Source organism: Eriocheir sinensis, unplaced genomic scaffold (assembly GCF_024679095.1).
Source record: "Eriocheir sinensis breed Jianghai 21 unplaced genomic scaffold, ASM2467909v1 Scaffold433, whole genome shotgun sequence".
NCBI lineage: Eukaryota > Metazoa > Arthropoda > Malacostraca > Decapoda > Varunidae > Eriocheir > Eriocheir sinensis.
Window position 1 is genome coordinate 65062 of NW_026111758.1, and position 11366 is coordinate 76427.

Consider the following 11366-nt stretch of genomic DNA (forward strand, 5'->3'; position numbering starts at 1 on the left):
CAGCTTAGGTTACCAGTAGTGTAAGTTAAGGGTAGTAATTTCCTCTTATTTCTCTCTTTACTGTAAAATTTCCATGTCCCTTTCTTCCTTAAAGGTACATGGTGTTCTCTTCTAACTATTTCCTGCCGGCACGTTGCCGGAGGGAGAGGTGGGTGGGGAGGAGCCTTCATCTTTTCTGTCCTGTTCTACCACACGTAGATTACTGGTAGTAGGGGTAGTAAACAGACACCCTCGCCATAGACCGATAGGTCTTCTGGTGTCTGTTCTTCCTATGTATTCCTATGTATTCTATGTATTCCTTCCTCCCTGTACCTCCTCCCTTCCCTTCCCTTCTTCCCTGTACCTCCTCCCTTCCCTTCCTCCCTGTACCTCCTCCCTTCCCTTCCCTTCCACTCTGTACCTCCTCCCTTCCCTTCCCTTCCTCCCTTCCCTTCCCTTCCTCCCTTCCCTTCCACTCTGTACCTCCTCCCTTCCCTTCCCTTCCTTTCCACTCTGTACCTCCTCCCTTCCCTTCTCTTCCTCCCTGTACCACCTCCCTTCCCTTCCCTTCCCTTCCACCCTGTACCTCCTCCTTTCCCTTCCCTTCCTCCCTTCCCCTCCCTTTCCTCCCTCCGTGTTTCTCCCTTCCCTTCCCTTTCCTCCCTCCCTTCCCTTCCCATTCCTCCCTTCCCTTCCCTTCCCATTCCTCCCTCCGTGTTTCTCCCTTCCCTTCCCTTTCCTCCCTCCCTTCCCTTCCCATTCCTCCCTTCCCTTCCCTTCCCATTCCTCCCTCCGTGTCTCTCCCTTTCCTTTCCTCCCTCCGTGTCTCTCCCTTTCCTTTCGTCCCTCCGTGTCTCTCCCTTCCCTTTCGTCCCTCCGTGTCTCTCCCTTTCCTTTCGTCCCTCCGTGTCTCTCCCTTCCCTTTCCTTTCGTCCCTCCGTGTCTCTCCCTTCCCTTCCCTTTCCTCCCTCCGTGTCTCTCCCTTCCCTTCCCTTTCCTCCCTCCGTGTCTCTCCCTTCCCTTTCGTCCCTCCGTGTCTCTCCCTTCCCTTCCCTACCTTCTCCTTCTTCTTGGTCTTCTCCTGAAGGTCGGGGATACACACGAGACTGTGTTTACTCTCTCCTTGCTCTTGCTCTTGCTGTACAGGTGACCCGTTGGAGAGTCAGGCCTTCGTATCGGCACAACCTGTAAAAATAAAACAACACAAGCAGTATATATCCATTACAAATCTTCCAATTCCCTATTTCTTGCACACCACATCTTTTCCAGAAAACTCCTCATGGCTTCTGTAATTCTTTCATTTGCTTCATCACTCAGTCTCAGCAGCAGCAGCATCCATTCCCTCTCTGTCCTTGCAATCCTCCCATTCACATCCCAGCCCACCTCACTCAGTGCCACCCTCATCATCTCCGTCCTTTCTCTCTGGTACCTCCCACACACCAGTATCACATGCGCGACAGTTTCATCCACACCCCTGTCACACATCTGACACACTTTGCTGCGGGACTCAGACCACCTGTAATTTCTTGCATTCACATTCATACACTGCGCCCGAGCTTGGAAGAGAAGATCACCACCCAGGCTTCCATCATACCAGCTGACACACTGCGGGGCTTCCTTTTCCTTGTACCACTCCAAAGTGCTCTTTCGCTCCATCGCATGTTTCCACCTTCTCAGACCGTCTCAGACCTCTCTTCCACTTTCTCACACCCCATTCTAGACCCTCACTGTTCCTGTCAGTCACCTTCCACTCAAAGAAGCGCCTCCCTCCCTCTCTGCTCACGTACCCACCTGACTCGCATACCACTGTCACATACTGTCAAGTCTTACGTTTTTTGCGCGTCTTACAAAATTTCGGTGATTTTCAAGTCTTACGGCGTAAGTGATTGATTGATAGTTTATTGTTGCAGGTAAACAACAAGGGAGAAGGGAGGAACATGCCATCCCTACCCCCAGGCTACGGCGTAAGTTGAAAATCTTACGTTTTTTCTCCGCTTGCGACATTTTTTTTTTTTTTCAATATGTTTGATTTAAACAATTGGAAATATATCGTACGCGGCATATTCATGTGAGCGTGCTGAGTAACGGTTACTGTTACGGTTAAGGGAGCTTAAGGCGGCTTAATTTACACCTGCCTGGGACAGAAAACCTAAGTTTCAGGATGAAGTGCTTAAGAAAGTGATGTATACTGAAAAGAAAAGTGCGTAGAAGTGAAAAAGAAGAAAAGAGGAGCGAAAGAAGGAGGACCTAGGTCAGGTGTCGTTCGGGAAGCTTGGCCTTTGTATCGGCGCTTCCCTGATGATCTTCACTGGTCAGTTTTCAGTTTTCTAGGCTTTTTCTTTGTTGTTCTCTCTTTCTCCACATTTCATATATCACTGGCTTGGTTTCTTCGATCAGCTCTTCTTTAAATAATAGTTCTCCAATTAAGTCTTCTTCTTCCTCTGTAGTGAGTCTTTTTATTTGCAATATCTTCTTTCTTTCATTTGCATAAGCTGGGCACTGGATTAAAAAATGGGTTAAATTTTCTAGTTCACTATTGCACATGATGCATTTTGTGTCACCATTCGTGTGCCTATTCCTGTCACTTAATTTTAGGTTGTTAGTCCTTGCCTTATATAATATTTCTGATGATGGCTTATTGTCATAAAGCCTAAGAAGCGATACAAAGCGGCACAGGTCAAAAGAAGAAGAAGAAGATCAAGAGCAGCAGCGGGAGAGTGTAAACACAGACACGGTGCGGTCGTGACAGCCGCACAAGGTAGACGTGCAGGATATCTCTCCTTGTCTGCCGGCTACCAGCTGCTCAGTTCCACGGCTGTGCGAGGCGACACGGCCTCCACCATGGCCAGCCAGTCAGGTGGGCCGCCCCTAGAACTCATCCACACCGAGGCCGAGACCCCAGAGGACGTCAACATGACAGACCCGTCTCTTGGCGAGGACCCCCACCAGCAGGCCAAACGTCAGAAGACGTCCCAGTCACCGGCGGAGGCCCAGCCGGGCATGCAGCCCCCTACTCCTTCCGCTACACCAACCTTGCCGTCATACACCAGAGCATCCTTCCTCCTGCGGACCAAGAATGGCGCGCAGGTATTCAACAACCCCAGGAAGGTGTCGCAAGCCCTCACCTCCTCTCCAGTGGGGAAGTATATCCTGGAAGGGGAAACCCGTGCCCTGGGTAACGGTACGGCCCTCGTCATCGTCGTCTTTGCCCACAACCTACTCAAGGTTCCGGATCTCTCCAAGCCCTCCTTCCTCCTGGGAGAATGGGAGGTTACCTGCAGGAGAGCGGAGAAGGAAGATGACAAATACAACTACGCCAGGGTAGGGCCGCTGGCTGACGACACCACGATGGAAGAAATCCAGGCCGGATTCAAGACCCTAGATGGAGGTGAGTGTCTGGAACTCGCCTGGATTCCACCACACCTTCTCCCAAGGACCACCACAGGGAAATGGCTACGCCTCAAGGTGAGAGGGATAATCCCTAAGAGGGTCGCCATTTCTGGGCTCACGTTCTGGCCGAGGCCCTTCCTCCTCCCACTCTTACGCTGTCCGGTGTGCCTAAAGATCGGACACAGCGCCATTACCTGCCGGCTACCAGTGCGCTGTGCTAGGTGCAGCGGACCCCACCCCTCCAAGCAGGGGGACTCCACCTGCTCCCGGCCTTACCACTGTTTTCAGTGTGGGGGCCCACATGGACCCAGGTCCATTAAATGCCCCTTTACATCAGAGGCCCAGCAGCTCTACACCAGACTGATGGACGAAGGAAAGTCGCTCCATGAGGCCAACAACCAACTCCGGGACCTTAGGCCGGTCTGGCCCCGGCCTACCCCTAGGCCAACAACGCAGCCCCCACGACTCCCAGCGAGACCAGTCCAGGAGGGGGTCTCCTTCGCCTGCATCACCGGCAACAGGTATGCCTCCCTGGAGACTTTGGAGGATGAGCACCTGGAGGGGCCCTGGCCCAGCATCCACAACCCAGCACCATTCACCCCACTGCGCCCCAACCAACGACGGCACCAACATCGACACCCCACAGTCACCCCACGCCACCACACCGGAATCACCCACACCACCGCCGAAGTAGAAGTTCACCACCCTCCTTCCACCCCCCACCACCACACGGAGCCCCCACACTCATCGCCTGAGGCTTCGGCAGACGCCAGTGCTCACACTCTGAGCCCACAAGCGATCACAAGCCCCCCTCACAATACAACCCATCCACCCTCACACTCTGCCAGACCCCCCAGGCCTGTACACCCACTGCAGGATCCGCCTCAACCTACCTACTACAGTGCCCGCGAAAAAAAATGTTACATTTTGAGCGCAAAAAAAAAATGTTACACGCGAATCAACGTAACATTTTTACTCACGTTCCCGCCATAAGAGAAGTGGGCGGAGCTTGGCTGACGTAGTGCGCTTGGTCCCCCCTTACTCCCTTCCCACCCCACGCCTCGCTCCTCAGCAAAGAGACTATATACGAAGAGATAGTGGTATGTAGTAATTCCTCGGGCGTGCGGAAGTAGCGCCATCTATTGCAGCCCACCAAAAACGTCACTTTTCAGGGGTAGCTTAACTATTTTTGAAGTACCTGCCACAGCACCCTATCCAGCCTTCACTTATTTTTTTTCATTGTAAAATGATTTACTAATGGGGTAAAGGAAAATATATTTGTTCTTATGTTTTATTAGGTATTATCTACACTATATCAATTTGTTTTTTTAGGAAAAATATGATGTTGAAAGCATTTGCTAATATATATATATCTATATATATATATATATATATATATATATATATATATATATATATATATATATATATATATATATATATATATATATATATATATATGTGTGTGTGTGTGTGTGTGTGTAGCAAACATATCCAGTGCTTTAAATACAAGCAAAGCATACAACATTCTATGCATGCTAAATTACTATAATGCCTTTGCAACTGTGGTAACCCGGATGTCACACTGGTCCTGTGTCCCAGGGTAATGGGTTCCCTAACACCACAGGCTCATGGGCTAATGTTACAGAGATGAGCACCGAGGCCACGTGCTGCTACAGCGTATGCCCCCAGCCTTACCTTTACCTTTTGCAAAATGCTCTTAGCTGAGTAAAATATCATACTAACTGTACAAGTGCCAGATAATGGCAAGCATTGCATACTGCTTGACAGGGCAGAGAACAAAAGCTTCTAAGCATTACAACTGAAATAAACAATGGGAGACACTCAAAGCTTGTTAACTGAACATGACCCAATTTATAACAGGCAAAACCTACAATGGTGCGTTATATACAATGAAAACTGTATAAAAATGTTGCAAGGCACATCAATATAAGAGCAAAGCATCATAAAACATGCTGAAATACATGATGGAGGACATTAAGAAGGTAACACATGAGTTGTCTTAAATGGAATGCAATAACTTGGTGGTCCTGGGAGACAGGCGAGCCTGGAGGTGAAAATGGAATGTAGGACACGGTATGATCTCACAAGCTCTGACCTTGGTGTCAGGGTCATGAAGATATTAAGCTCAGCAGGCACAACTATGCAGCGGAGGCACATATGATAAAAGCAAATGAGACAAAATAAGGCAACTCATACTGTAAGAAAATAGCAGGAAAGTTATGCTGCAGTATGTGACACACCAAATTACAGGGCAGAGAGTGATATGTATTTCATAGGCTACATCAGTAAACATGTAGCATTTATTGCAGGAAGCACACATTAAAGTTGGATGTAATAAAATATATGTTTTTAGCACACATTAAAGTTGGATGTAATAAAACATATGTTTTTAGCACACATTAAAGTTGGATGTAATAAAATCATTTGATATGAAACTCCTTGAACTGGCCAACCAAACAAACCACTCTCTGTCCCCCTAAAAAAAAGCATTATTTTTCACAAGGTTTATGAGGCATTAGTCAAGAATATCAACTGCCATTACATTTTGTAAATCATACCTATGTGATTATGTATATCATATAAAGCAGAAAAAAAATTGCAAGCTGTAATACAAACAAGATTACTCCTGGAAGCCACATTAATGATGCCAGACACGTGATGATAGACACTTAGTGTGATGAAATTACATGCTGTATTTCACATTATGAAACCAAGCCAAGTGTCACTGCAGGACATATTAGGTAAGGCAGACACCAAAAGCTTGTTACCTGAACAAGATTAAATATAACAGGCAAAATCCACAATAAAATATTGCATACTGTTGGGTAGGTAAGAGAACAAATGCTTCCAAGCACTACACCTAAAATAAACAATGGTAGATATTCAAAGCTTGTGAGCTGAACAAGATCTGATTTATAATAGGCAAAACCAACAATGGTGCATTACATGCGATATCTGGCAGGGGATTCCTTGCATTACAATTGGAAAGTGGCAGACACCTAAAGCTTTTTAACTGAACAAGATCTGATTTATAACAGGCAAAACCAACAATGGTGCATTACGTGTGATATCTAGCAGGGAAGATAAATGATTCCTTGCATTACAACTGGAAAGTGGCAGACACCCAAAGCTTGTTAATTGAACAAGATCTGATTTATAACAAGCAAGCCCAACAATGGTACATTACTTGCAATATTTGGCAAAGTATATGGAAAAAAATTCTTGGCGTAACAAGAGTAATACTAAATAATGGCAAATCCCACAAAGTTTCTCTTCTTTTGACAAAGCCTGTGCTCTTTGCTGCAGGGCTGTCAGAGTCTGTTTGCTCCAGCCAACATGTACTGAAATACCCCTGAGTCATGATTGAAGTGTTGAAACTGAAGACAAGTGAAATACTGTGCTCAGAAATCTATTAGCATTTGGACTTTGAAAGTATAAGGCCAGAGCAAACCTCCTCTCTTGTAACCCATATCTCCTACTAGGCTTAGATCTTGGCATCTTGCAGCATGTTGAACCTGACCTCAGAAAAAATCCATCCCTATTGGATCTAAAAAATTGCTGGCTCTGGGCAAAAACTGCCCAGGATTTGTAACAGCCTGGGCTTTGAGCTGCCTTGCCTCCCGGTGCAGACGACAGACTGTTGTGTGCAGCAATTTTCACTTTTCATGTCTGAAAATACATGAAAAAATATTTAATCACAATTCTAAATAATAAAATATGTGCATGTAATTGCATTATTTTCAGTGCTATAAGGACAGTGAATCTAAGCATTGACATTATGTCTGCACGCCAGCATCGATGGAAGGCTTCACTTAGATTGCCTGACAAGAGTAATATTTTCAGGAGAGATGGGGGAGAGGATACAACTGGAGACTCTTGACAGATATAATGTCAAGATCTACAAGCACCCATTTACCATATATATCTTTGATGTTCAGTCCATACTAAAACATTTGTCAATGTGTTGCCACACTAAAAACATAAAAATTCCCTGTTTCTGCAATGTTAGTCATACCTAAGCCCTGCTAAACCATCCAAGTGAATCAAGGATGAGTTCTGGGCGGCAGCATGAGCCAATACTAAATGGCACCACTATAAAAAAAAAAAGCCTGCATCATGACAGGCCTGGGCCGACCGCCAGGCGCCTGAAGAAAACCTACCGGCGCTATAGGCAGGTGGGGAGAAAAAAAAAAAGGGATCACATCAGAAGAATGGACAAAGGTTTGTTAGTGGCACTTGAAGGTTATGCTACCTCTTCAAAGATTGGCCAGTGATGGTTTAAAGTGGAACAGGATAAACAAGAAACAGGTAGATATCTGTGGACACTACTGTTACTATCAATTGCCAGCCTATGGCAAAATTTGAACCTATGCTATCAAAAACATAAGACCCATATGCTGATCACTCGACTAATCGTAACGGTACTACACCCATAGAAACATAATAAAGAGTTTAAATATATCATTCAAAATTTCAACCTTTTTACATACTTTTTTTTTGAGATATGAAGCCTACTGGTGTAACAGTTGAATATTGAACTCAATTTGTATGCAGAGATGTGAGGTATGTTATTAAGCTGTAATGTTTCCAACACATTAGTTGTGATTAAAGCAACACGGAATAGTAACTAAAGAGGATAAATTATCACTGAGAACAAGAGGTTTCTTACTATATTGTGGTGAGCTTGATGGCCAAGTCGAGTTTCCTCCAACCCCATCAAGTTCACACCTGTTGAGAGGCAATTTTTTAATCAAAGTGAAAAATGGATGCAAATGGTCACTAAAATTAGTTATTATACTTGGTGTCACAAATTTGGGCAAAGAATTTAGGGAAGGACTCCTGGACTTGGCGTCACTGATGAGGTAAATGATCTCGTGCACTCATTGGGCTATAATATATACATTGTTATAATGTGTATTATTGTCTTGTTACTATATATTACCTACTGATAATGGAAATACATGTCAGGATTAATCATCAAATACAAGGAAAAAAGAATCATGTATGGAAATTGTGAACTTTTAAGTTCATGTAACAAACAAAGTTTATTATACACAAAAAGGTTGGATACTTCAGATGTAAAAGATTTTTGGATATAACATCACCCCCCTCCTCCATATTGGTTCTTTAAAGCAAGGGTTGACTACAGCTGATTATTATTTGCGGCAGGTTACACGACACTTATTTTAGTGCAAACCATCTGGAAATCAATGATCATTATAAGGAATACTTCTCATGAGTAGCTACTAAAACTTGACAACCTAGAAGGATGCACCATCAGACTGTAAAGGATAGATATTTTATAAGACATAGCTACATTGGTGGATCCAAAGGGGGGCCCAGGCCCCCCCAATGTTCCTGAGTGATACAGGAAAACTAGCTCAAAAGCGCTGCAGCTAAAACAATGCTTTGGCACAAAGTCCAGGCCGTTATACCCACTGATTTAGGTCACTTCACCAGTTTTTCAAGACCAGGACTGCCTAGACTGGCTAATCGGTAATGCTAATGCTCCTTCCACCCGCAAAAAGTCTGACGTCCTCCCAAAAACTCATTTCCTGGATCTACACCCAAAGACATACCGTAACATGGTTCAGTGATCATGGACAAAAAAAAAAAAAATGTTAAGACAATCAATATCCAATCATTTCAGGATACATAAATCAGCATCCATATGAAGGAATTCTACAACTTAAAAGTGATGTTGAGCAGGGCATGTGTTAAGTGACTTGCACAGTCTATTTTGTGAAGTCATAATTAGATTAATAACACAACAATCAACAAACACTAGATGAAGTATTCATACCAAAATCAGTACATGGAGCTGGTGCACTGCAATGGGAAGCACATTCCTGCAGCTCACCAAGAGGGTTGAATGATGCCATGTACTTCAGGGGGGGTGGCTAAATGTCTTCACCCTTGGCCTCTCCCCCTTCAGCTGCCACATTCTCTTGGATGATATCGGACGTGTTCGGATCTGTTGGGATGTGGTTGTGTTAGATGTGGAATAACAAACGACAGTGGAACATGGAAGGAAAGAGTATGTCCACACGGTAAAATACAGAGATGAGGATTGCACTGCATTAGTTGAGTGATTACAAGATGTAAATTGAAATTCTTTGGATACTGAAAGGATGTACGGGGACAACTGGGTGAGAAGGGAGAGATGCAGATTTTTGTTATATAGCTAGATACACCAATGAAGACTTAGGACATACACATTCAGAAAGACCACAATTTTGGCTGCTAGACAGAAAAACACTAGATGTCAAAGTGCCAGGACATTGAAGGAAGTAATAATAAGAAAAGCAATAATAATTAATGAGTATAAATATATTTCTGATATTTTTGTTTATCTTAATGCTAGTATTGGAATTTTCAAACACTAAGAATATAGTAAATAAATAATGATAAATTAATTAAAATAAATACATTAATTGTACTAATACTACCACTAACAATATTAACAGCACTGCATCTAATAGACTGAGCAATAAACTGAGTCTAATATGTAACCATAATTAAACTGTCTCTGTCTGAGTGTTATGTGAAGCTTGCTCCATGCACCATGATAGGAATGGCATAGATGCATGCAGGTTGCTGAGATGCTTACAGTCACCAGCCACTTGTAGATATGTCACCAAAATGTGTTGGAAGCATTGGCGGCCAACTTCCATTTATTTAACTATTATTTTCTTTAAACAAAGGAGACAGCTCAAGAGCAACAAAGCGTACTAGAAAAAAAAGCCCCACTACTCGCCACTCCCAAACAAAAGTAGAGTCTTGATACACTCTTCTTGAAGGTCAGATTATAGGCAGGAGGAAATGCGGACAACGGAAGGCTGTTCCAGAGTTTATCAGTGTAAGGGATGAAAGAGTGATGCTGGTTAACTTTTGCATAAGATGTTTGGCAAGATAGAACATGCAGTAATTGACTTAAATTAGAAAAGTATAGATTTAGGAGGGAAATGGGCAGGCATTGGTTTAGTAATAGGGTGGTGGGGGAATGGAATAGACTCAGCAATCACATAGTGAGTGCAGGGACGATAGCTTGTTTTAAGAGTAGACTGGATAGCTACGTGGACGAGGCTGACAGGTGGTAGTGGGGAGGAATCTGGAGCTGCCGTGTGTACGCCATTCGGCCTCTTGCCGCGGGAGGAGGGGAGGCATGCAGTTAGCAAGTTCAGAACAACTGTCAGCGTGAAAATGATTAGAATTTCCACATTATCATTATTTATATATATATCACTTACCCCGGCTGGCATCCTTCCGTAATAAGTGTAGCTTCACACCAGGCTGTGTCCTCTTTATCACCACAAAGGGACATGATTTGAGGCTCCGGCTGGTAAACGTGGCGGCCGCGGCGGTTATGATTTTTGAACGAGGCAGCGTTGCAATCGGAGCAGAGAAAGATATTGCTGCGAATAGCGGTATAATAAACAGTATAAGTTAGACCAAGATAATTATATTCACCCACTCTTTCCCCCTACAAACCAATGACTCAGTGTATATATATCATCATTACTGATGGAAGTCAGCGTGCGTGCTAAAACAATGAGTTTGGAAGAAAAAACATGATCACATAGTTTTAAAGAACGGCAGTAGGGCTACAATTCATTGGTTCATTCCAGTATGTATACAGAAAGGTTAAACACATAAAACACATCTAACCACACATGCGGAGAAAATAATATAATTGCGGTATAATAATATAACAATAATAGCATTACTCATGACATGCAGTCAGGCTATATCTACCTAGTAAATATATACAGTATATATAGTTCCTACTGTTCATTTTAATATTTATCTACCTCTATTTTTTTTATTTAAAATGGGAAATAACCAGACTGAAGAAAAAAAGTAGCAACATTTGCGGCTTGATCCCATGTAGCAACACTGCTGATGGGCTGGGGGTGGGTCTGGAGGGGGGGGGCGCCTGGATGTAAACAAAGCTGCTCCTGCGCCATCTGTTG

At 44.0% G+C, this 11366-nt stretch overlaps 1 long non-coding RNA gene across 1 annotated transcript; it reads right to left on the reverse strand.

Annotated features, from left to right (window-relative positions):
• Positions 1-5881: 5881 nt before the first annotated feature.
• LOC126992276 (uncharacterized) lies at positions 5882-10758 on the reverse strand. The gene is made up of 4 exons (XR_007746456.1): positions 10644-10758; positions 9197-9367; positions 8063-8121; positions 5882-7062 (listed from the first exon to the last, which is right to left on the reverse strand). It is a non-coding gene; the product is annotated as an uncharacterized LOC126992276 (long non-coding RNA).
• Between the last annotated feature and the right edge of the window lie 608 nt (positions 10759-11366).